This window comes from Zalophus californianus, chromosome 9 (genome assembly GCF_009762305.2).
Source record: "Zalophus californianus isolate mZalCal1 chromosome 9, mZalCal1.pri.v2, whole genome shotgun sequence".
Lineage (NCBI taxonomy): Eukaryota > Metazoa > Chordata > Mammalia > Carnivora > Otariidae > Zalophus > Zalophus californianus.
In genome coordinates, this window is record NC_045603.1 from 23,353,869 (window position 1) to 23,381,466 (window position 27,598).

Sequence of the window (27,598 nt, forward strand, 5' to 3'; positions counted from 1 at the left end):
GCTCCTGGGAGAGCACTTAATCCATTTAAAAATAAATTTCTAATGGCCAGATTTTCTGGGCTTAAAACATGAAGCTATGAAAGAAAGCAAAACCAAAGAGGCCCAGTTTATATGCTGACATTTGTAGATGAGGATAAAGAAACTTGGTAATGAAAATGCTAATCAAATATCATTGTGAATGCTCGTTTTTTTTTCATTTTTCTAATATTTGATGGAAGCCTTTACTAGATTTCTATTTTAATTACTTTTCATTTGCAAAAATTGAAACCTAATTAAAAAACACCCTAGGGTAAACCCTTGGGGATGGGTCTTTGTTGCCTTCCATCTCCAGTTTCTAGCTCACTTTTAGCTTACTCATGCTTCCTTAGACAATATGTTAATTCTTTCAGAAATAGTTATATGTTAAATGCAGAGACTGGGCAACATATATGAAAATGACTGAATTTCTAATGGTGAAATTTTGGAGAATAAAAAGAGAGATAAACAGATCATATACACACATAATCTTTCAAATGCAGTCATACGGATCGATGCTTGAAGATCTATCCCCAGTCACTGCTGCCCTTATGATATAACTAACATTATTTACCCTTCTATAGCAGTGAGTTCCATGTCACAAAGAAGAGCCTTAGCTGAGGAGATTGTTGAATAGCTCTTTCAAAATTCTAACCCACTGAGATTTATTTTGCTGGCAAAAGTAGTATATATTTTGATTACTTTATAAAGGCTAGGTCCAGCTTTGTTTATTTTGATGGGTCAAAGATTTTCTTATTTGCTTGGATCAGAATTTCCCATATTAGGCTTCAGATCAGGGTAAGTTCACAGAAACCTGGTATGGATTCTCAAACCTAAATTTGAAAGGAGAAACAAAGGAAGGAAGGAAAGAAGGGAAAGAGAGAAAAAGAGAAAAAGAGAGAAAGAGAAAGAGAAAGAAAGAGAACTCTGTGTAGTCCCAGATTTTTGTCTGGCCTCCCGGAAGTGGAATACAGCTTCCTGGGGGAATGAGCAAGGTCCTCTTTAAAAGAGACAGAAGCAGGAAACATTTATGACACCTCACAGAAGCAGTGTTCTCTCCTTCCCAGATCCAGCAGGCCCAGGCTCAGAGCTAGATCTGCTTCAGTCAAAAAGACAGGCACCGCCCCTGTCCTGAAACTGGCCCACACTCTGACACATAATCTTCTACCAGTTACATCTTTTTGAGCTATGTGCACAGGCAGAGTTTTCAACACAGTGCATGTGATGGCTTCCAGCTTGGAGGCTATTGGGTGAGCAGAGCTTCTAGAGTTCTCCAATTCCCTTGTGAGAGATTTAATGATGTGTTGGTGATGACTGTCTCCTGTTGAGAATGGAGACCACTAATTATTGGAAGCCCTGAGATGCTTTTGTATAATTTGCATGTCTCCCAGGTCTAATACCCAAATTCTGGCCTAATTCCTTATTACTCTTCCAGGGCTGTTATTCATCTGAAGCATCATACATGTACAGCGTATGAGTCAGGAAGTAGAACCAATAAGAGATCTATATCTCTATATATCTATATCTACCTGTATCTGTATCTCTATCATAAGGATTGGATTATGTAGTAATGGTGGCCCGTAGTCTGCCATCTACAAGCTGGAGGCCCAGGAAAGCTGGGGGTGCAGTTTGGAGCCTGGGAGCTAGAGAGCTGATGGAGTAAATCCAGGCCAAGTCTGAAGGCCTGAGAATCAAGAGTGTTGAGGGCAAGAGATCTGTGGACCAGCTCATAGAGTCCAGCAGAGAGAGAGAGAGAGAGAGAGAGAGAGAGGGCCTATCTAACCTTCTTCTTCCTTCTTGTTCTATTTGGGCCTTTAACAGATTGGATGATGCCCATTCATGCTGAGGAGAGCCATCTGCTTTACTCAGGCCAGCGTGAATTCCAATGCTTATCTCTTCTTTGGATGCAAATTATCTTCCACATTCTGGAGCAGAGAGGTAAATAAATAGATACAATTCTTAATCATCTTCCTCATGTCCATTTTGTATCCCTGCCCCAAATATACACATGTGTACAAGGTTTAGGGTATGCTGGCTCTCTTTAACGTTCCCACACTTTTGCTTCCTTTATACCTTCAGTGTGATGTATATTTGGTGTGTATGTGTATGTTTGGTGGGGTAGGGTGGGTGGGAGAGGATGGGTGGTTTAGGGAGCTTGTGCTGGATAACAAAAAAGGTTTTATTTTGTTTAGTGAAGAATATATCTGTTCTTTATTATATATATGTACACACACATCATCCATCTCTCTCTCTCTCTGTCTCTCTTTCTCAACTATTCATCCATTTATCTAATTTTTGTGTCAGGATATTATCTATATTACTGACCCTCCCCCAATTAGTGTTTCTTTTGGGGAACCCTAATTTGGATCTGACAAAAATAATTCTAGAAGTCACAAAATTCTGACTCTCTACTGGTTACCAGTGAGGCAAGAATCAGTTCTGATGATCTCATTCATCTATCAAATTTTAATTTAGAGCTTGTAAGGTTGATGCTATGTTAGCTTTCTTCCTACCCATTCAAACTCGTTTCCCTTGCCTCCTTCCATAGAAGTTGCAAAGCTAAACACTTAACATTTTTAGATAGCCCTGAAGTTATGGGTGGCCATGTAACACTGTTCTGGCCAATGAAACATAAGTAGGAAATATTGCTTGAGATTTCAGAAAAGGTCTTTGCTTTCTTGATACAATACATAGTACCATCTGCCTCCTACACCCTATCTTCCTTTATCTTGCCTGGAATAAACATGTGATGTCTGGAGCTCTAGCAGCTACAGCATGATCATGAAGTAAGACCAAGAGAATCCATGACTATGGCCCTAATGTCCTTCACCTAATGAATCTACACAGGCAATTGCCTCTCAGATTTCCTGTATAAGCCCAGACAGTGGGGTTTTCTAAGACTCACAACCAAATGCAATCCCTGACCCATATAGGTAGGCATTGAGAAAATAGTGGAAAGAGGACAGGATGGAGTCTCTGGCTTATGATTTTGTGAGCAAGACAAGTCTATAGAAGTTGAGGTCTTTAAACAGTGTCCTCCATAGACATGCCTTGGAAGCTCAGGGCTCATTTCCTGCCTGAGAAATCTGGAGCACAGAGACCAATAAAACACATTTCTAGCTATTAATGCAGAATCAGTGGCAACTCCAGGGTTAATCCTGCAGGCTGGAAATAAATTATGCTCTGTCTCCACCAGACTGAATCTTTACTAAAAAAGCATTAATACCTACTTATATTTTTCTATCAATATTTCATAAATTTGAAGAGAAACAACTTGAAAGAATTCAGATGATTTTTTTCTCCATGTGTGCTTTCAGAGCATCAATTATTGCTGTGGGGCTCTTTCAGAATTGCCTAAAGCTGCAATAAATTCCCTAGTTCTAACTTTGAAGATTTTAGAAATGCTAATAGTGGAATGTGTATGAATTATTATTCTTGCTCTAACACAGTGATACTCTCCTGAAGAGTAAACAAAATCCTCATTCAATTTAAGAATGAATGATAATTTTTTTGGCTTGAGTTAGAGGAGGTGTGAGTGGAGGTTGGGAGGGATGTGTGAATTTCTTAATTGTCTTATATTCAGTGTCTCATTGAGTGGAGAATATAGATAGGTCAAAGAAGATTGTTAGTATAGTATCTTTACACTTTTTTCTAAATATTTTACATTTTCTAACTCATCTGATTCTTATGAAAATATTGTTTGGCAGGTAGGTAATATAACCATTTCCATTTTGCGGATGGGGAGATCAAGGCATATAGTATTTTTTTCTTGATGGACTTCTCAGTGTTCCAGGAAGACAAAACTCACTACTCACAACTGGTATAAAATGGTGATCTATTGGGATGCCTGGGTAACTCAGTCAGTTAAGTGTCTGCCTTTGGCTCAGGTCACGATCCCAGGGTCCTGGGATCAAGTCCCGTATCAGGCTCCTTGCTCAGCAGGAAGCCTGCTTCTCCCTCTGCCTGCCTCTCCCCCCTGCTTGTGCTCTCTGTCTCTGACAAATAAATAAATAAAATCTTAGAAAAAATGGTGATCTGTTGGTCACGTCTGTTAGTCTGTAGTCCTTCAAGCTTGGTAATTAAAAAACAACAACAGCAACAACAACAACAAAACTTGACCAACTTCCCTCATTCCACTTGTGAAAACAACAACAACAAAAGAAAGGAAATATTTTTGAATCTATTTATATTTGATCCAAATTGAACCAGGAGAGGTAAAGAGGGAATGAGGAAGGGAGAAAGGAGGATCAGAAGTAGCAGCTATTGAATACTTGTTTTAGGCTGGGAAGGTGTGGGAGATAGGATATATATCATCTCAGGGACTCTGGATAAGAAATGTGGGAGGTGCATTATTCACACCTTACAGATGGAGAGGTAGGCTTGGAGAGGTTAATCACTTGCCCAAGGTCATATAGATAGTATATCATGGAAGATTGATTGTACTGAGGAAATCTGTTTTCAGGGTTTTTTAGTTTGTGTCTCTCTAGGATTTTGTTTATTTCATCTAAGTTACCTAATTTATTGAATACAGTTGTTCATAGTATTCCCTTCTAGTCCTTTAAATTTATATAAGGTTGGTAGTAATGCTCCTTGTTTCATTTCTGAGTCAAGTAATTTGAGTCTTCTCTCTTTTTCTTGATCAGTCTGGTTAAATGATTGTCAATTTTGTTGATCTTTTCAAATAATCAACTTTTGCTTTTGTCTGTTTTCACTACTGTTTTTCTATTCTCTCTTTTATTTCTGTTCCAATCTTTATTATTTAATTTCTTTTACTTGCTTCAGATTTAGTTTGCTTTTCTTTTCTCAGTGTCCTTACGTAGAAGGTTAGATTATTGATTTGAGATCTTTCTTTTTTAAAGTATAAACATTTATTATAATTTCCTTCCAAATACTGCTTTAGTATACATTTTTCCCCAAGTACTGCTTTAATTGTATTCTATAAATTTTGCTATCTTTTTTTTTGTTTTGTTTTCATCATCTCAAAGTATTTTCTAATTTTGCTTGCAATTTCTTCTTTGACCTATTGGTAACTTAGAATTGTCTTATTTCATTTCCACATAGTTGTGAATTTCTCAATTTTTTTTCTGTTATGGAGTTCTAACTTCATCCTATTGTGGTTTGAGAATAGTCTTTGTACACTTTCAATCTTTTTATTTTTATTGAGGTTTTTTTCTTTAATGATCTAGCATATGGTCTGTACTTGTGAATGATCTGTGTGTGCTTGAGAAGAATGTGTATTGGGCTTTTGCTGGGTAGAATGTTCTATTGTTGTTAGATCTAGTTGATTTATAGTGTCATGAATTTTTCTATATATTTGTTGATCTTCTGCCTGGTTGTTGTATCCACTATTGAAAGTACAATAGTGAAGTTTATAATCAGTATAGTCGAATTGTCTATTTCTTCCTTCAGTCACTTTTTGCTTGTGTCTTTTGGACACTCTCTTGTTAGGTGCATATGTGTTTAAGTGCTTTATCTTACTGATGGATAGATCCATTTATTATTATAAAGTGATTCTCCTTATCTCTAGTAACACTTTTTTGTTTTAAAGTCTATTTTGTCTGGTATTAGTATACTCATTCTAGCTCTCTTATGGTTGCTCTTTTCATGATACAACTTCCATTGAAATGAGCTGGAGTGTGAGGTGATGGAGTGGGTCATGGCTCAAATGCCACCGATTCTTGCTGTTCTTATCAAGATTGATTATTCTTTTTATTTTTTTTAAGATTTTTATTTATTTATTTGACAGAGAGAGAGACACAGTGAAAGAGGGAACACAAGCAGCGGGAGTGGGAGAGGGAGAAGCAGGCTTCCTGCCCAGCAGGGAGCCTGATGCGGGGCTCGATCCCAGGACCCTGGGATTGTGACCTGAGCCAAAGGCAGATGCTTAAAGACTGAGCCACCCAGGTGCCTCAAGATTGATTAGATTTTCTTGAATGAATGTTTTTCCATTTGTTATATGCCATTAGGACAATTTACAGACACTTTAAATTATTTAAAAAATAAACTTCACCAGTTATGGTTTTGCTGGGGAGATGGCCCATGGAGATCTTCACACTACTATTGTAGGAATTCTCTCAAACTTGATTTTAATCTCCTCTCCTTCTTCTCACCACCCCCATCACACACCTTTCCTTTCAGATTCAACTGGAACTTAAAAGACCTGAAGGAGGGAAAAATATGGAATCTGCTTTTTCATTCCTCCTTCCATTTCTTTTTCTAGATCTGGGAGAAAGGATTAAAGGAGTGGATGAATGTATATTTATCTTTTTAATGTAACTGGGTGGTTATTATACTATCTTTTTTTTTAAAGATTTTATTTATTTATTTGACAGAGAGAGAGAGAGAGAGAGAGAGAGCACAAGCAGGGGGAGTGGCAGGCAGAGGCAGAGGGAGAAGCAGGATCCCCGCAGAGCAGGGGGAGCCTGATGTGGGACTCGATCCCAGGACCCTGGGATCATGACCTGAACCGAAGGCAGTCACTTAACCAACTGAGCCACCCAGGTGCCCTATTATATTATCTTTTAATAAGTTCTTTCGATTTCCCCAACTGAAGCAGATGGTCATTTTGTGCCCTCCATGTAACAGCATCCAATCCTTGCTTTTTCAGTGGGTGTGTATGTGTATGTGAATTTTGTGGAGGGGTCTACAGAACCTCCCTACTGCATGTTTATCTGAAATAGGAGACTAATATCTCATGGGTTGGTGCTCTTTCTTCTGTATTCCAAAAGGTGTCCAAGTTGGTCTCAGGAGACCATACACTTAATACAGCAGCAGGAATGGGGATCTTTCCAGGACTTAGTAGAATACGAATGCCCCATTTCCAAGGATCTGCCTTACATGAGTTCTCTCTTTTGGTGGGGCTTCATTATTGGGTGTTTCATGGGGTCCCAAAGTTTTAAGCAGAACTTGGTTTTAATTTAGTACTAGAATCTAAAAGATCTAAATGGTGCAGAATTAAATCAAGTCTAATTCTTAAAATCAGTAACAAAGAAAGGATGGGTATGGTATCATAAAATAAGTGATAACAAAGATGAAAATTGTATTCCCATTATTGAAATGTTACTTAACCATTCAAGTGTAACTCTCAAATTCACTATACTATATAAACTACTTTATCTTTCCTTACTTGGGGGAGGGTCAGCCTTTTTGTTCTATCCAAGTTTTCAACTGATTGGATGAGGACTGCTCACATTAGGGAGGGCAATATGCTTTACTCAATCTACTGATTTAAATGTTAATCTCATCCAAAAAACACCCCCACAGAGATACCCAGCATAATATTTGATCAAATAGCTAGGCACTTTGTGGCCTATTCAAGTTGACACATGAAATTAACCATCACACTCCCTCCCTTCTTCCCTTCTTGCCCCATCTTCTTGGCTGTAGTTACCCAGAGTTGAACTTCTGTTGCACCGAGCTGGGTGTAGAGTAAATGAGCAGGTTGTGGCTCAAATGCCATGGGTTCTTGCTGCTCTTATCAAGATTTATTAATTTTTTCTTTATTTCTTTTATTTTAAAGATTTATTATTTATTTGAGAGAGAGAGAGAGAGCGCCAGGGGAGGAGAAGAGTGAGAGGGAGAGAGAGAGAATCCCAAGCAGACTCCCCACTGAGTGCAGAGCCCAACACAGGGCTCAACGGGCCTCGATCTCACAATCCCGAGATCATGACCTGAGCTGAAATCAAGAGCTGGACACAACCAACTGAGCCACCGAAAATTAAATTTTTCTAGAATAAATGTTTCCCAATTTACTATAAGCCATTAGGAAAAATTTAAATCCATTGGATAAAATGGAATTCATTCTCCCTCCCTCCTTCCTTCTCTTCCTCCCTTCTTGCCAGAATTCCTTCTTTTCCCACTTACTTCCTTTCTCCTTACCTTCCTTCTTCTCTTTTTTCTTCCAACACATATTTATTAGGGCCTCTAGCCCTGTCATAGTCATATTAAGAGGGAAGTAATTTATACAACCATCCTGGTTGGGAAATAACTTGCAAAGACTGGAGATCTAAGAACTCTGAATGTGGGAACTGAGTTCCCAGTGGGAAGTGTGGCCCGGGGAAGAGGTTTACAATGGTAAGGGTCAGAAAAGGTTTATCTGTTTATGATGGAATGTTTACCTCAAAAGTCATCTGTATTCTGTGACTTAGAGGAAAATACTGGAAATTATGCATTTATTGGTTTCAGTGTTCTGGATTTGTCTCAATTTCAAGATTTTAATTATTTTTAATTAATATACATGCCTTACACTGTTGCCTTTTCTTTTTAATGAATTTAAATATTGGTCTAAACCAGGAATCAAAAATTTAGTAATACAGTTATTGTCCTCTGTAAAAAGTGGGTTTTTGTTTTTGATCAAAGATTTATTGAATATTTTTATGCTTAGATATAAATGAAATTTCATTTTAGAGATATTTACATTATATATCTTGAAGCAGTGTTTTGTTTAGATTTTTCCTAAATTATTTGTGCTGCTACATCAGAAAATTGAATAATGATTTTGTAATTCTCTTTATTAAAAATAGCTGAAACAGTTGTTTTGAAGCTAGTGGTATATGAACCATCTCTAATTCAACATGTTAATCATAGATGCTTGGGGGGAATATTTTGGAATCAAAGTATTTAGAATAATTATTATCTCCTCAAACAACAGGCATCTATTTTTTGTCTGTACACGTGTTTTTGTTTAACTCAAAAAATGGAGATTAAGTGTCCCTTATGTCCAAGGACCTGTACCAGAGACACAAAAGTCTTCCATCAATTTTCAGACTGCCTGGGGGACATATAGCTGAGATGGTAGGAAGTCTAAGAAAGTTCCTTCTGGGGTTGGAATAAAAACTGCAGAGTTTTGGAGAAGAGAGTAAGTGCAATTTGTTTGAGGGTCCACAAAATGCAAGGGGAGGTGATATTGTAATTAGTAATATATACACTTTAAGTTGGAATTAATTGCTTCTGCTTCCATATTCTTTGCATCTTCATTATTGTATTTTTTTTTCATTCAGCTTTAGCATACTTCATTATTTGTATTTGTTTATCTGACTACTTTTAAAGCTTCTTGAAGACAGGGATCTTGTCATAATCATATTTGCTCCAAATACTTACTATTCCTTTTTATCCTTTCATTAAATCCCCATGGTAGTGCTAAACAAATGTTTGTTTAATTAAATTTGGCACTATTATGAAGAGAAAATTATGCAGAAGTCAGAGCTCTAGTCTATATGAGTCAAAATACCTTTGATAAGAGGGTTTAAGATTAACAGATAAATCCTATGGAAGTAATTAACACTTTCCTCTGAAAAGCAGTCAGGGCCCAGATAGACATGAGTTCAGAAGTTGTGAAAATATTTTTGAGAAGCAAGGGGGATATGGCAGGCCATACTTGTTTACAGACACACAGGAGAGAAAAGGTAAGCGGTGCTTGTAACAATTAAATAGTGACTGGAGGTCTTAATTTGTACGTGAGTATAGATGTATTTTAGCTTTTGCTGAGGATTAGCGACAGTGCCTACCAACTATGCAAGACTGTGGTATAAGATATGAAGAGATAAAGAAGACATGGTTTGGTCCTCAAGCAACTTTTCAAAATGTATTTTCAATAGAAACATTATCAGCATTTTTTCTCTTGCTTCTGCCTTCCCTATATTTTATAACTAGAGCTGTTGGTTTTCCCCACCCAGCACCAGCTATTTCTTTATTCTAAAGTTAACCTCGACTGAGGCAGACATATGGCCTCATTTTCACTATTTAGGAGGACATAAAAATGAGTTTCACCCCTGGACCTGGGATCCAGGACTCAGCCCAGCCATGGGCGCTGAGCTCCATTGCTTCCTTGAATCTTCTCCTTAACAGTTAGACTTGGGATGACCACTGTTTTGTTGTCACATGGTTAGAGTTCTATATTATTTACTATATTATTCTCTCTTTTACCTGGTCCGGCACCTTTGTCCCCTCAAACTTCTACCTTAGCCACAAGAATGTCATCCATATATCTCTTTGCCCATTTCCTCTGGCCCTCTGGCCCCAAATACCAGCCTGTTTGGGTTCTTCTAGTCTCTTTCTCTGAGGGCTGGGCACCATCCTGGTACAACAGACTGCAGGCCCCGACTCTGTAAGGAATGGCAGAATCTCCCAGGACTGCCATGACTGTCCTCTTACATTTCCTGAGACTCTCTGCTCTTCTCCTTTTGGAATTGGCCATTTCTGCGTACTTTATCTGTAAGACCTAATCACCCAGGAGTAATGGTTTCCTGAATCGTTCCATGTTTGCTCTACCCCCTGGATTCTAAGCCTTAGACTATCCAGCTGCCTTTCCCCGGGCCAGTCTTTATAGCTGGACCAGGTTCTGTGCTATCCCCACCTCCACTGTTACTTTACCTGGTTTCTCTCCTCTTTCTTCCAGTTCCATGTTTCTGAAGACCCTTCATACTTCGAGCTCAAGTCCAGGTAGGTATTGCTAAATTGATCTTCTCGTATTAAATGATGCTTCTAACCTAGTTAGAATAATTTTCTTAAAAGATATGGATATATATATATGTATATATAATGGATATATATATGGATATATATATACACACACACATATATATATACATATATTTCTTAGAAGATATGGAGATAAATATATATATACACACAAATACATGCATTCATCCATAATCCATCCTCTTTAAATATTAACTTTGTGTCTAAGTGTTGGTATTTCTTTTCATCCATCCATCCATCCATCCATCCCTCCATTCATCCAACAGATATTTAGCAAGAAACTATTGAATTTAAGTCATCTGGCTCAAATGATTATTGGTAAATTCAAGCCATACAGACACTCTGAAGATTAAACTCTGCTAGCTGTAGAATTTTTAAGATGACCCACATGAATTATTTAACTTTTGTGTTATATAATTATGAGTGATAAATTCTAGACCATGAATGTAACTTTAAGGCTAAGTGTATTTTAAGTTCAAGTAATAAAAATATGATCTCAACTCTATTATGAGATTTGAAAGCTAACTGTTATATATCAGGTACTTTACATATTTTATGAGATAGGTGTTACCATTATCCACAGTTTAAGATGTGAAAATAAAAAATGGAAGCTCAGAGAAAATTAAGCAACTTGCCCAAAGTCAATTGTCAGAAAGCAGTGGAGAGAGATTATATACTTAGGTATTTCTAGGTCTACAGTCCAGGTTCTTACCATACCACCTCTCTAATATTTAATACAGAATAAAAACAACATTTGAATTTTTACAATCTGATCTATTAGAATATCTTATTATATTTTCTTTAAAATGGTTGCATTTTTATTCTTCCTGATAAGTCTATCATTACACGGAAACGTTTTTATCATGAGACACTAGACACACCTGTCTTAAAAAGGCATCGTATGATAATTGCCTCTTTACAACCATTGTGAAGGTTGCTGGGATGTAGGGACACACATAATGATGATTTTGGGAACCACGTAAAAGATTAAAATATATTCAGATTCTTTCTCTTGGAAGGCAAGAAAGTGTGTACGACATATGAGTGTTGAAACCCAAAATGGTTTTAGGACTTCAAGGAATAAACTTCCTTCCATTTTCTGAAAAATTACACTCATTTGGAATATGCATCCCACTGCTACTTCTTACCCTCCTGTGACGTTAGGAAAGTCATTCAATTTCTCAGACTGTTCCCTCCTCCATAAAATGAGGCTAATAATAATAGTGATAGGTTAGTTGTGAGGATTAAATTAGATCAAGGGCTAACACAGCTCCCAGCATATGGTAAGTACCTAAAAAAGAGTTTACTATTGTTTTTTAGGTCCTGTCCATTTGCATTTTGCATTGGCTTGGATCCATGGATTTAGGTTTTTCCATTTTAGAGCTTAAGAAAATTCATCTGCAGAGATGTGTTTATTAGAGTTTGCTTGTAGTATCTTGAGATCCATCTTTGTCTGAGTTTCTCATTACTTTTTACAATTACGTGAGTCTCAATTATAGTTCTCATCTTTTTTTGTTGTCCAATCACTCCATAGGAACCACATGGCAGCCATGATCTATTTTTTTTGTATGTAAATAGTATAACTTTATTAAGGTTAAATTTGTTTATTTATTTATTTATTTATTTATTTATTTATTTATTAAAAGATTTTATTTATCTGACAGAGAGCGAGAGAGGGAACACAAGCAGGGGGAGTGGGAGAGGGAGAAGCAGGCTTCCCGCTGAGCAGGGAGCCTGATGTGGGGCTCGATCCCAGGACCCTGGGATCATGACCTGAGCCGAAGGCAGACGCTTAACGACTGAGCCACCCAGGTGTCCCAATTTTTTAATTTAAATTCAATTAATTAACATATAATGTATTATTAGTTTCAGAGGTAGAGGTCAATGATTCATTAGTCTTTTATAATACCCAGTGCTTTTTTTTAAAAATTTTATTATGTTATGTTAGTCACCATACAATACATCATTAGTTTTTGATGTGGTGATCCATGATCCATTGTTTTCGTATAACACCCAGTGCTCCATGCAGTACGTGCTCTCCTTAATACCCATCACTGGGCTAACCAATCCCCCTCCCTGCTCCTCTCTTAAAACCCTGTTTATTTCTCAAGAGTCCATAATCTCTCATGGTTCATCTCTCCCTCTGATTTCCCTCCCTTCATTTTTCCCTTCCTTCTCCTAATGTCCTCCATGCTTGTAGTATCTTGAGATCCATCTTTGTCTGAGTTTCTCATTACTTTTTACAATTACATGAGTCTGTTTTATTTCTCATCTTTTTTTTTTGTTGTCCAATCACTCCATAGGAACCACATGGCAGCCATGATCTAGTTTAAAGAACACTAGGCCAGCCTCTGGAGATCCAGATTTCATTTTGTCTCTGCTAGTAACTCACTGTGTGAACTTGGGTAAGCAGCTTAATTTCTCTGGGCTTTTTGAGTCTGAGTTTCTCACTGATATTCCTATCACCTTCTTTTATAGCGTTTTGTATCAGTCTTTGGAACTATTTAAATGCTTTCTTTGAATGAATTTAAATATATGCATAATATAGTGTTTAAGTACACGGACTCTGGGGCCAGTTTGACTAGCTCCCACACATACTAGCTCTGGGAAGGTAGGCAAATTACCTAACTTGCCTGTACCTAGTTCTACCTATTTGAGAAATGGGGATAAAAAGATCTACTTTGTACGGTTATTAGGAGGATTAAAAAATGACTAACACACTTGCAGCATTTGAAATCATGCCTAGCACAGGGTATAAACCCCATAAGGGATATGGAGACAAATACATTTTTAAAGAGCCTGCAATTTATTGGAGGAGATTAGGCATATACCAAATAACAAGGAAGAGTATGATACATATTCAATAGAGAAGAAATTGTAGAACCTGATGGAACATGGAGGAAGGAGCAATTAATTTCTACTGAAAGGACCAAGGAAGGTCTCATGAATTCGGTCAATATTGTTTGGGCCAGGAGGAGTGAGCTGGCTGTTAAGGGAAGGGTTTCTTGATAGAAGAAATAAAAAGAGGCAGGGTGAAAAAAACTCAGAAAGTACCTGATGTGTAGCTCTTTTTAGCTGCAGTGCTGATGCTGAGTGAGGGTGTGTACTGAGAGGTGAAGCTGGGAGAGTGAAGCGGGATGAGATCAGTGAGGGGTTTCGTGCCTTGCTAAGCAGTACGGGGTTGATGCTACCAGTATTAGGAAACACTGAAGGTCATTGAAACAATATCATGCCATTTGTGAGCTAGGAAAAAGTCTCAGGTGGTTCTGTCAAGGAGAAGGTAGAGGAAAGAGAAACTGGAGTCAGGGAGAACATGTAAGGGCCATTGGAATAGTCTAATAAGAGATTATAAGGGTCTCAATTGGAGAAGTGGTTACTGGGGTAAAGAGAAGGGCTAGAATGGAGAGCTGGGAAGGTAGGGGCCGTCTTACAAACTCTCCTACCTGCTCATCATTTCTTTTTTCTCCCCGCTCTGGTTCTTTCTGTCCACCCTCCCAGCTCCTGTGGCCTTCTCTCTATGGTGATCTGCCTGTGCTCAGTGGCCCACCTGTATCTAATTGTGGAAGGGTTAAATGGCAAGCCCTCAGTGAGCTAGGAAGCCAGGAGCTTGTATTACCACGTGTTTAAGGGAGAGGATGTTTGAGAAGCAGAAAGCAATCGCCCAACAAATAGCTTTTGTTTATTGGGGGGAGGCTTCCAAGCAATAATTAATCTGAAAGGCTTTCTTTACTTACAGGAAACCCAACTATTGAAAGGTGCATTTAAACCGCTTCATTATATATCTGCAATAGGTACTGCATAGCAGGAATTTTGTGGGGGGCATTTTGTAATGCAGGATCTGTGGTGTGGAGAGTACTGTCTTTCATCATTGTCTGGGTTTGTGCCATAACAAATAGAAAAGGGACCATCTAGGTCAAAAGAAATAACTCTCATAGGCAGCACCTATGTATTGGAGGGTAGATGTTCTCTTTACTTGAAAGAATGCATTGTAAGCAATTGAAGGTCATGGGGATTCTCTTTAATTAGTTATACCTGGTTCGACAAAAGAAGGTGAAATTCATGAATCTGTGCAAAATACAAATCAGAAACCAATCAGTGAATACTGCAACAGAATAACAAAAGGAGATCAGAGCCAGCTAGAAACAAAGTTAACAATTTTGGAGTGACAAAGATGCCCTGGTAAAAAGAGACTGTTAATGAATCCCAGAACCACAGTGTAGCAATTATCCCACTCTGACATATGTAAGTATGTACATGTATATACATCTATCTATATATCTATATCATCTATATCTATGCATAGGTATATATACATCGTATAATACATAATATATATAAATAAAAGATAATTCATTCAACAAGCATTTACTGAACACTTATTGTATGCCAGACAGTCTCCTAGGTACTATGAATAAAACAGCCAACAAAAACAGATCACATCCTAAAGAGCTTCTATTTAGTAGGGGAGACAGACAATAAATACATGTGAAGTCAGGTGATGATAAATACTAAGAATAAAAAAGAGAACACATTAAGTGGAGAATGAGAGGTAGAGGGAGGGCTGTTTCATATAATATGTTGGGAAGGGCCTCCCTAGTAAGGTGAAGATTTGAGGAAAGGCTTTTGAGATCTGGGAAGGAAAAGTAGTCCAGCCAAAGGGGACAGGAAGTGACAAGCTCTGAGTGAGATGTCTTGGTGTTGTTGAGGAACAGCAATGAGGCAGAGTGGTGGGAGCAGAGAGAGGGAGAAGGAAATGGTAGATGGGGTCAGAGGAGTAGCTAGGTCTTTCAGGCCCTCATAGAGCATAGTAAGGACTTTGGATTTTATTCTGAGTGAGATGGGAAGCTTCTAGAAGCATAATGCTAATCACATAGGGCTAATTTTATTACTTCCATCTAGTACTTTATGATCCCATTTTTGCATCTATAAATTTCTAAATTTAGGCATGTTTCCATCTTGCCCTCTTCTGTCCTGCTGACTTCCTTCTCATCCATAGTGCTTTAGCAGAGGCAGCTCTGGATTCTGTCCTGGCGCCTGCCACTGCATCCTTGGAGAGTTTCAGTAAGTTACCCTTCTTGTTTGGTTCTCCTATCAAAAAAATGGGAATACTTTCATCAAACTCATGTTATTAAAGATTTAACAAGAAAAAAGAAATAAAAAATGTCCAAACTCATAATATTACAGTATTCCTTGTCTTTACACAATTGCCACAGGACTCAGTATGCAGTAGGCACACAATAAAGGCTGCAGCACTGAATAAGAAAGTTAAATGAGGGGATATGTAAAATGATCTCTAAGTTTCATTAGGGCTGTTTTATTCACTGAGCTCAAAAGATACTCTTTCTGGGGAGTATGACTCTCATTACCCAGAAAGTTAAGTTATTTTTGTTTTCATAATGCTTCTCTAATACTCTTATTAAAGAGCTTATTTTACTTCTTAGAGAGTGAAAATGGTTCATTATACTTAGATTTGTACTTTTCATGGTGCTACAGATAATTTATATTTATCCCTTTTACAAAATTTTGCTAACAATTTTAGAACAATTTTAAAGCTTTGCAGAATGCTCTGTGTGATACTTTGTGTGTGTGTGTGTGTGTGTGTGTGCGCGCGCGCGTGCTTTGAGTCTAGCTTTTGTATTAGATATATGCAAAAATGGTCAGAAATTCTTTTTCTTCCTATATGCATGTCTCTTTGATGTATCTTTGCAACTCCCATTAAGAGCTGGTATCTATTTCTTTATGTCTTGAATCCGAACTTGGCCAGGTGACTTTCTTTGCCAATAAAACGTTAGCACACATGATACAAGTAGAGCCTGGAAAGTTCCATGCACAGGACCCTCCCTTGCTGCTTTTGGGAACCTTGTGGCCACTGGTATGTCAACAAACTTAGGCTTACCTGCTAGATGATGAGTCACATCTGGCCAGTTGCCTCCTTTGCCTCTGCCAACAGCCAGCCCACTACAAGGCATGCCAGTGATGCTCTGGTCAGCCCATTGACACATGACTGAGCCTGACCAACAACACATAGACCAGAAATAAACCATCCCGGCTGAGCCAAACACAAATTGCTAACCCACTGAATTGTGAACAAATAAATGTTTTAAGTGCTAAGTTTGGGGCCGAAAAATCTAACCAATACAGCTCATATCCCTCTTAATTGTGTATATGTTTGTGAAGTGTACTTTCTCTTTGTTTCTTTTTCCTCCAGAACTCACTGTGGTAGAGACAACTGGTCCCCCAACATCCATTTTCTCTTATTTGTTTTATTACTAGACCTTTCCCCTTCCCCCACCTACCCACATTTGAGTTTTATCTGGGTTCATGGCTCTTCAGCTTGAGACTAATTTCCCTGCCTTTTTATGTGGCAAAATTATGGGCAATGTGACACAAATGGAAGAAACATGTGCTAAGAAATCTGCTTGCTGTCGACTCTTTCCCCCCCTCTCATTTTTCCCTCTGGGCTGGGAAGTGGGGTAGCCTCAGACCAAGAGATGGAAGCCACAGGTTAAAAATGGCAGAGGTAACCCACTAGCTTGGGTCCTAGGATGACTTTGCAGATCATGCCTCCTTACCCATCCTGGACCACTGCCTACCACTGGCCTGTTATGTGAGAGAAAAAGAAACTGTCTTAAGCATGCCACTATATTTTTGGGTCTCTTTGTTATAGCAACTTGACTTTTACCCTAACTCATACATAACAAATACTCAGCAGACGCAAACTCATAAACACATGCTGCCTACCATTTAGAACTCAGGAGCTCAACTAATGTTAGATTCATGCACTTATTCAATAATAGTTACTGAAATCCTATTGTGTGTTAGGCACAGAGGTGCATAAATTATGGCTTTTTTTTTTTTTTTTGGCCAGGAGCTGACGAATGAGCAGGCATAGAAAATAACAAAAAAAGGAATTAAAGGTGAAGAGTACTGTAACAGAAGACTCTGTCAGGGGTGGTATCCAGAGAAAATGAAAGGATTTGGACATCTTTTAAAAGTTTGCCGTGGTAGGATGAAACACACATCATGAAACGAAGCAGCCATTCAATGCACCTGTACAATTATTTTCACAGAATTTGGAGACCTCCTCTCACTTGTTTCTGGGTCACTGACCTTGAGCTGGGATGGGGGTAGGGGGTGGCCTCTGGCTTACTGTTTTCTCACTTCAGACTTCCAACGCTGTCTTTTCAAAGAGTTTTGTGTGTTGGGTATAGGGGTGGCAGTAGGGACGGAGGTTAGGTTTAGAGGATTACTGACAATCCTGTAATAACTTTTGAAATAGCTTTTTCAGATCAATTCCTATTCATTTCCCACTTTACAGAGAAAAGAGGACCAGGGCAGGATCAACAGTTATGAGAAAAACGAAGAGGAAAAAACTCCATCAACCACACCTGGAAATGGAAGAGATCTCTTTGGTCCTGTGTCCCATTCCCCACCTCCCACCCCCTACCATATCCTGTGGCTTATTTTTGTTTTCCTTCTATCATCCACAATGGCTTTTATTTCATATTGAGAATGCCCTGGGAAGAAGACGTTAAGTGGGAAATCATTGCAAAAGTTCAAGAAGAGAACATATATAATATCTTGGGTGTTAACTAAGAGATGCTAAGCATGAAAAATAATCTTGTCAAATTAGGTAGTCATGTCTACTTCATCTAATTGCACCAAATCTCCCATCATGCTCATTTGCAATAGTGGTATTTTTTATTTTGCATCATAATGGCCTTACTTTTTATGAATGCCTTGCCCATATGTGCCTTATGGTTTCAGAATACCTTTCATTTTCAAGTTGTAGGGGTATGCCTTTATACAAATCATTTATCCTCTGTAAGCCTCAGTGTTCTCATTTGTAAAATGACTAATAATCTATGGAATCTCGTTTGGGTCCCAAATTCGACAATTTGAGGTCCCTTATAAACATATTGATTAAAGTCGGTGACAACTGTAGCTACAATGACAACAGAATGACGAAGCATATTAACAGTGTTAATGCAATAATCAGCTGTGTTTTATTCCATATGGCAATTTATTTCAACAATTAAGCCAAACTCCATCTGTTTCAGCATACACAATTTTTTCAAATGGGTTCCTGAACTACATCTTTGGAAATAATTTTATGTTTTTCAGATATTGCTACCATCAATAAATGACGACTGTGTGGAATCTTTCTGATTAAAAAAAATCATGGATGCCAAAGCCCATCTCATTTGACAAAGGGGTTGTTTGGCTGTTTGACCTTATGGATATGTTGCATGGTCTAATCAATAGTCCCAGAAAAGGAAGACAAATCTCAGTGTCACATAGAGGGAACACACATGGGGTGCTAGTTTATAGACGAGGCAAAGCAAGCCTCAACGCTGTCAGCAGCAAATTTCTATTTTTCTGACCTGAGGATCTTGTTGGGACAGGATGTGCCTCAGTCTGTGATGGAAACAAGAAATATGGTACATCCCATACATCCGGCAGGGGTGCCTTTCTTTGACTTGGGTTGAGCTGCATTGACAGAACAGCAATAGAGAACATTTGTCTCTATCTTTATAATGCTTGACAAGAGGCATGATTACTGCTGTAAGGGTATCAAAATAAAGAAAAAAATGGGCTGTCCTACAGCCCTGTTATTTATCACATTCAGAAACGCTAACCCCAGACTAGCAGGAGAGAAATTCCTTGTCACACTGCCTCTAAAAATCATTATTTTCCTCCCTGAGATAATATGTGAAGCCCATGGATTCACCCATGCTGTTCCCCCCCCCCCCCACATCCCCCACCCTCTCCGGGTTTGTAGTTGGGGACAGTCTTCCCCTGAGCCAGGCTGTCCCTCCATAGACAGAAATGTGGCTCATTGCATGTGCCAGTCTGACAAACACACCATTCCCTGCATGTGCAGGAAATACAGAAAAATGCTAGCTGGTGGCTTTTTAACAAATATTGAATGTATACAGCAAAAATTTGATTTATTTTGCAGCAAGTGTTAGGATGTCTCTGGGCAAATTAGTGCTGGAACTGACTTTGTTCAACCCCTTTATTTATTTTTCCATTCCTTGTTTTCTAATTAGGCAGGATTTCTTCTGCTTTGCAAGCACCCTCTCTGCCTAAATCATTGCAGATCTATTGCATCCTCAATACAACAGGCTTACACATTCATATTAATACTATGATAGGGAGGTATAATCCACGCTTTTGCATATAGGCTCCAAATTGTTTCAAGAGTGATACTAAATGCCTTTATGACACAGTAATACGTTTTCCTGCTCTGACTTATAGAGGGCCTGCATGTGCTAAAGCCAATGGTTTTTCCAAAGAAATTGCGAAGAGTAGATGGGTCTAAATTGTGTTTGCATTGAAAGGCCACCTCCTTCAGTGTATGGTACCAAGTAGTTCCCCCCCGCCCCCCAAAGTGTTCTCTTTCAGCAGGTCTTTGCAAAAGAGGGTATTTGCTCACAGTTCCTCATGGAGAGCAATTCAAGAATTAAGTCAATGGCCATGTCCTAAATCTTGTTTGAAATTCCACATTTTATTTGGATTTGCATTCTTTTGTAGGGATTAGAGCAATGGTTCTCAACCTTAGCTGTCCATTAGAATCATATGTGAGGCTTTAAAAAAATATTGATGCCTAGGCTCCTTCCCAGACCAATTAAATCAGAATATCAGAGGGTGGAGCCATGGCAGTGGCATTTCTAAACTTCTCTAGATGATTCTAATGGGCAGCAGGCCATTGCTTTATAGGGTTATTATGATCAGAATACATCCAAAGAAACTCTTGTTTATCCAATAAATATTTGAATAACTACTATATATTAGGAAAAAGAGTATGTACCATAGAGGATTCAATGACATATAAAGAAATTTCTATGTTCTCAAAGTAGCTGGTAAGTTAATAGAGGCCATTCATTCCACACATATTTATTGAGTCCTATTATATGTTATAAGCATTGGGGAGTGAGTATGGAATAAGAAAGACAAAGCCTCTGCTGTCATTGAGCTTACATTCTAGCAAAAAAAAAATTTTAAATAGGTACTGATTAATCATATAAAGAAATGAATACAGAGATAACATGACAGAGAGTGGCTGAAACAGGGGAAGAGTTTTGGGATGCTTCTCTGAGTGGCAGATCTGAATGATGTGGAGGACACAGTCAAGTGAAGGTCTAGAGGGAGCAAGTTTTGGATAGAAAGAACACCAGTGTGTCAAGGTCTTGAGGTGGGAGTGAGCAGATGCCAGGAGCAGAAAGAAGCCAAAGTCCTTAGAGGAGGTAGGTGGTCAGAGATGAGGTCAGCAAGGTGGACAGAGAACAAACATTCTGCATAAAAGCTAACCTTAACAGAGAGAGGAAAGCAGGCAAGCTTTGGAGATGCAGATGAATGTTTCTGAGCATCTGGAGAGAAATGGCATTGCTTTGGTATGGGCATTCAGTGTTCATAGGAAAAGTGGTTTTGAGTTGTAGCTTGAGGGAGAATACCTGAGAACTAGAGGGGAAGGGCATTTTAAGTCATAGTATTTCTCTGCAAAAACATAGAAGACACATCAATCTAGGCCATGAACAGAGAGCAGCACATTGTTCCACTTGACTGGAATGAGGAATACAAGAAGCAGTGTGGGAACTCAGAGGTTGGGATAATAAAAGACCATGGATGTAGAGAGCTTGGACTTCATCCTAAATAATAGGAAAACCCAAATTTTCTGTTTACTTGTTTAGCCTTATGTCTGGCCAATTCCTGCTTCACTCCCTGTATCCTAGAAACTCCAAACTACTCCTTTCTACCACACCTCCCGTACACACATACCTCTACCACCGTGCTGGTCCTAGCCTTTAGGCTTTCCAGTTGTCTTTTCTTCTGTTTGAAATATCTTTCCCATACTCTTGGGCTCTTCTCTGTCAGTGAGTCAGACTCCTACTCAGGAGTTAGCCACAGTTCCTTCAGGAAGGTGTTTCTGACCCTCCTTGGTGACTCCACAGAACGAGAGGCATATTTCTTTGAGGGCACTTAGCATGTTGAGTGGATCATTCCTGAGTGCTAGGTACTAGCTCTTTATTGAGTGTTAGGTACTATGCTGTGTGCTTGCATTACTGTTTAGTTGGTAGATAGGCAATGAATACTGAACATAAATAAATTGATATGTTGTAAGATGGTAAGTGTGGTAGGAAAATGTAGTTTAGGATATGGAAGATTGGGAGTCGTACAGGAGGGTAGTTACATTTCTAGTAGAAAGGCAGAGTGGGCCTAATTGAAAAAGCAACATTTGATCAGACTTTGACCACCTATTCCAATTTGCCTGAGACTGAGGAATTTCCCGGGATATGGGATTTTCAGCCCTAAAACTGGGACAGTCATGGGAAAACTAGCATGTTTGGTCACTTTAGAACTGTATGTTAATATTTGTCTTATCTACTAGTTCCAAATTTGAGGACAGGAACTCGAGAGTCAGGGTAGCATGGTGGTGAGGATCATAGGCTTTGGAATCAGACTAGCTGGGTTCAAATCATAGCTCGACCATTTGTTAGCATTGTGACCTTGGACTAGTAAGATTTTTAATGAACCTCTGGCACAGAATAAGCACTCAATAAATGTTGCTGTTTTTATTATTCATAGTGCCTAGCACAGCAGCTCCTGGATAGTTGTTTGCTGAAAGAACAAATGAATTAATGATAATGTACCATGTGCCAGGCACTAGGCTAAGCCCTGGATATACAAAGATGAATAAGGCATGATTTCTGCCTTTAAGAAAACATAATCTAGCAGGGGAGACCTACATGAAACACCGTATTTGATTTTAACAACTGCTGTCTTGTTCCACTATGGTAATCCTCATTCTACTTTCCTAGTGTACTTTTCTTTTACATGAAGCATATTCCCTTTTAATATTCTATAGAATATTCTTATATGTTACAGTTATTCTCATTAGAATGCAACTGCTTAAAAGCAGGGAACTTGGTTTTTTTCACCGAGATATCCCAAGTGCCTGGAACTACCGACACCAAGAAGATGCTCAATAATGTTTGGTGTTTGAATGAAGTTCCATTTGATGTGATAAGAGCTTTTAAAGAGGATGTGCAAAGTGTAGGTGACTACTTTTAGAGTCAGGAAATGTTCCATAACCAATGTGGCGTTTTAGGTTGACCTTGAAGGATATATAGTGTTTCTTTAGAAGATTGGAAGGTATTTCAGGCTCAGAGCCCATCAGGAGGATCTCACAGGAGCAGGAGAACCAGGAGAATGCAGGGCCAGTGAAGGTGGAAAGAGGGATTGAGGGGTTAAAGTGAACCTGAGGTGGTTTAGCATGGGTGAGGTGTAAGAGACATTTCAGTGTGTCGGTGCTGATGGAAAATGGATCAAGGATGAAGCAATGTGTGGTGTGACACCATTGAGACCAGTGTGTAGTTACTTAAGAATCTGGATGGAGATGAGTTGGTAATTTGAGAGAAGATGGTTTTAATTTTTAAAGAAATAAGATCACTTGAGCATTAGAAGGCTAAGGGGAAATAGCCAACAGAGGAAGCAAGAATAAACATGGAAGAGGGCACAATTGATGCAATAAGGTTCTGGAAAAGACAGGAAGAGATGAAATTGAGAGGACAGAAAGAGGGAGGGTTTCCTCTGAAAAGAAAAGAAAAACTCAGTTTTCTTCAGAGACTAGAGATAAACTTCTCACCACTTGTGTGGAACCCAATACTGATTCATTAAGTCATAAGAGGTACTGTCATAGATGCTGAGTCATTATTGGCAACTCAGTCAAATCCTATTACCTCACTTTATGCGGGAGAGCAGTTAAGAAAGGTGGCAACTGGGAGACTTTCTTCAAGAGGAATGTTTAGAGAAAAACATAACCACTCAATTATTAGAAAACACCGGGTACTGTAATGGAATTTTCTGGCTAACTCAGAATTCACAAAAAAAAAAAACCCTTTATGTTTCCACCATTGTTAAAAGTGATTGCATTTTTTCTTTAATGAGAATGAAACTGAAAAAACATTCCATTTTTTAAAAAAAATTGAAACGCCTCAAAATTTTATCTCAAATTTTCATTTAATTATCCTGAGTTGCAGAGGTGGATGGTGTGAGGGATTAGTATTAGCGGGCATGGAATTTAGGATGTAGCCAAAGCAGCCTTTTTTTTTTTTTTCAAAAAAAATTACTCAATTCCAGTTGTAGCAAAAGTACTTAATGAATTGAAGATCCTGGTTATTTGCCTTTACTTATTTTTGACTTTTGTATTACATCTGAAAATTAGCATCTAAGAATTAGGAAATGAAGGATTATGAGTAGCCTGTCTTTTGCAGATCAAACTTTTGCTTATAAATTTTGTATTGGGTGGGTAATCTTTATATTCTGCCATCAGCCAAAGAAGTGGGTTGTCTCTGAATATAACTATTATATTATCAGCCATAATAGTCTTTTCCTCAAGGGCAGTTTCTCAAACAAATGATTTCAAAATCAATAAACACCCTGTAGCCTCCTGTTTCAGAATTTACTTATTCATGAGATGCTTATCTCTCTGTAAATTCCCAGGAAGAATTCTTATTGCTTAATCCCACCATATTGGATTGAATGCTTATCAGTTCAAAATTAGTTCTTATTAAATTTTCTTGGCAACTTTGTAACCATCTCAGGGGGTTCTCCCCTGCGAGTTATTCTTACTTTTCAATCTTACATGAGTAGAAACCCATTTTAACATCCTAAAAATCATTAAACATTGGCTTGCCCATTTACAATGTGCTACATTTCAATGTTAGTTGGGCAAAGGCTATATGCCCACAAAGAGGGCTTCGTAAAGAGACTATTTTGTACAGCTGCATGGTTTCATTATTAGATACTAACAGTCTCCATCACTGACAGGTAAAGACAAATTGAAAGCTGAAGCATGGTAGAGGCTAGTGTAGGTACCTTCTCATTTTTCACCTTGAAGGCTGTTTCTGCCATCCTTTGGTTTGGTCCCAGGGTCATTAGTAGCTTCTCTCCCAATCTAGGGATGTGATCTGGTGTCTGTGGAATTATGGTAGCACATACGTGGCTAGGTAAACTAAAGAGGAATGGTCTGCTCTGCCTGCCTGATTGTGAGAAAAGAAAAGATTGTGCTCAAGATGGCGAGAGCTTCCGAAATAATGCTCTGCTGTGGGCTCATTTGAATAATCTCTCCACTCATTAAACACAGCTGCGAGGCAAGAGGCAGCGGAGTTCAAAAGGCAAGCCAAGGGAATATATTAGTAATAGAATTATAGTTTAAGCCTTTAGGCATGTTTCCCCAATATTTTTGTACTCCATTAATTATAACAAGAACACTTTTGTCACTTACTGAAAAAAAACTTTGGAGGAATATTTTGACTAAGAAACATAAGTAAAATGTATATGTTTTATAAAAGTGTTAGGTATGCTGCAATTAAATTTTAAGACAAACTCTGGAAGTTATCCAACAAGTCATTTCCTCATTGTACAATTTAAATCCCTGGTGAGCTGGGATTAGAAACCATCAGCATGATTTAGCTTCATGAGTCACTTTACCCTTGCCCCAGTACATGGCTGTCCTCACACTGTCATCTCACAGCTATGTGTGTGTGTGTGTGTGTGCATGCGCGTGTGTGCGTGTATGTGCGTGTGTGCGTGTGTGTGCGTGTGTGTGTGTGTCTGCATTTGCTTTGTTGGGTGATTTCTGGTCTAAATCCCAGAATGCCTCTTATACCCACTCAGAACGTCAAATTTATTATAGGACTAGAAAATATTTAATAGAAGAGAGAAAACAGTGGAAATAAAAGCAGAGGTTTTCTTTTGAAGACTTCAGAATTTTTCCACTGTCTTTGAGGTTCATGGTCACTTTGGGCTCTTCTGGAGTTGCAGGCTCTAGGGTTATGTTTTTGCTCTTGATTAACCCCCACCCCTAATCTCATCCACCACACCATCTTGCCTGGATGACTCACCGACATGACATTTTAAGATATTGGGAATTTGATGTATTTAAATTCTGAATGGTTTAACTCTGAATTCAATTCTGTATCCTCCCTTGGGCTGTGGATTGGATTGTGTTGAGTTTTATTACCCCAGGGACTCATGTCCTCTTCCAATAGAGAAGCAAATGGCTTTCATTTTGTCACAGTTTCTGTAGGGATTTTAAGGATATATTGGCGTCCCGGGTGGACAACTCCATTCTTCTCCTTTCCTCACACAGATGTCTAAATTGACAGAAAGTGATGCAGACGTAGCACAGAGGTTGTAGGGACATTCCGGTCCTCTGTTTTCATTAGCATTTCCATATTAAAATCTTTCCAAGGCATGATGCAAAAATTAAAATACTTTGAAATCAAACTACTGAAGCATTTTTCTTTTTAAGGCATCTGATTCCACCCAGCAGCGTATGAATAAAGAATTCCTTTCAGGTGAATTTTCCAGATAACTGAATTTAGCAAAGTTTAAGGAAGAGTAAACTAATAGTTTGTCACTTGATTTTGGATTTGCTCTCTCCTTCTATCTATTTGATTTTGTATGTGTTAAGTGATTGGCAAGCAGTGAGTGTGGTATGCTGAAAAAGGGGACCTCAAAAGATTTCCATATCCTAATACCAAAAACCAGTGAATGTTACCTTAAGTGGAAGAAAAGGGGTCTTTGTGGATGTTATTAACAATCTTGAGATTGTTAAAAAGGGTCTTGGTAGATGTTATTAACAATCTTGAGATTAGCAACAAAAGTGGAGATCATCCTGGGTTAGCTAGTTGGGCCCAAAATGCAGTCACACATATACTTTACATGAGGAAGGCAGTGGAAGATTTGATACACACAGAGGAAAAGGTGATGTGGAGATGGAACGAAGTCAGACTTTGAGCTACAGGCCTTGAAGATTGGAGCAACAAGCCAAAGAATGTCGGCAGCCAACAGAAGCTGGAAGAGGTAAAGTATGACTTTACCCGGAGAGACTGTGGCCCTTATGACACCCTGATTTTGGCCCAGTGATACGAATTTTGAACTTCTGTCTTCCAGAACTGCAAGGAATAAATTTCTGTTGTTTTAAGCCTCCCAGAACCTGGTAATTGATTACAGCGGCAGGAGGAAACTAACAGAGGAAGGCACTTTCACAACATTGAAACCCTGGGGCCACCAGCCAGGCAAATGAACCTCCACAGTGTCTAATATTTCCACGTTTGCAAATGATCTTCTAGACTAGTTGGGAATGGTACAGCTGCCTGTTTCAAATTCAGCGTCCATAAGCACAAAATGTTTAGCAAAAGGAAAAGAAGCCTACTGATTTAAGGGCTACAGACCAAAAGGAAAATATAGATTTGCTACCCATGGGCTTATCCCTCCCTCTTACTTTCAGCCTAAAGTTACCAGTCCCTATAATCTGGATGTTCTTTCTCAGGAAGGAAGTAAATGACATTGGATCTGACACAAATAAGTCCTTGGCTAAGGATCTGGCTGCTGCTGTGTCCACATTTTCAGTTGTTTGCCACGTTATTATAGGGGAAGCCATAAATTGTCACTTTGGGTCTCAGAATATCAGGTGGTCGAGCAAGAGGCACACCATAGCATTCCTACCCCTGACTGTGCCCTTGACTCTCATCTTTGGTTCTCCCCTCCTCTCCAAATAAAAGCAGCCCTGATTTTTATTTTTTATTTATTTTTAAAGATTTTATCCATTCATTCATGAGAGAGAGAGAGAGGGAGAGAGGCAGAGGGAGAAGCAGGCTCCTAAGGAGCAGGGAGCCCAATGCGGGACTCAATCCCAGGACCCTGGGACCACGACCCGAGCCGAAGGCAGACGCCCAACCATCTGAGCCACCCAGGCGCCCGCAGCCCTGATTTTTAAAGGTCTTTTCCACCAAGTTAAATCAGAAGCACATTCTCACTGGCCTATTTCTTCCTAAGACATTTTACTCTTGCCCTACCAGCTCCATTTCAGTTAGGGAGATAAGTTCAGTAATAGAATACATCAAAACATCTCTTGACCTGGATTTATGAAACCAGAATAATATATATCTTCTAAACAAAAAAAAAAACACCCCAAAATATCAGACTCTAAACATATCCATATGACTTTTATTTCTCTATGGAGAGGAAAAGGTGGGATCTTTTGCTGGACAGCCCCTATAGCAGAGACAATGCCTATTTTCCATTTTATTCT

The 27,598-nt window shown here is 38.7% G+C and overlaps 1 long non-coding RNA gene across 1 annotated transcript; it reads left to right on the forward strand.

Moving 5' to 3' along the window:
* Positions 1-1,836: 1,836 nt before the first annotated feature.
* LOC113923007 lies at positions 1,837-12,884 on the forward strand. Its single transcript, XR_003520137.1, has 3 exons — positions 1,837-1,953; positions 10,412-10,455; positions 12,798-12,884. It is a non-coding gene; the product is annotated as an uncharacterized LOC113923007 (long non-coding RNA).
* The last annotated feature ends 14,714 nt before the right edge of the window (positions 12,885-27,598 follow it).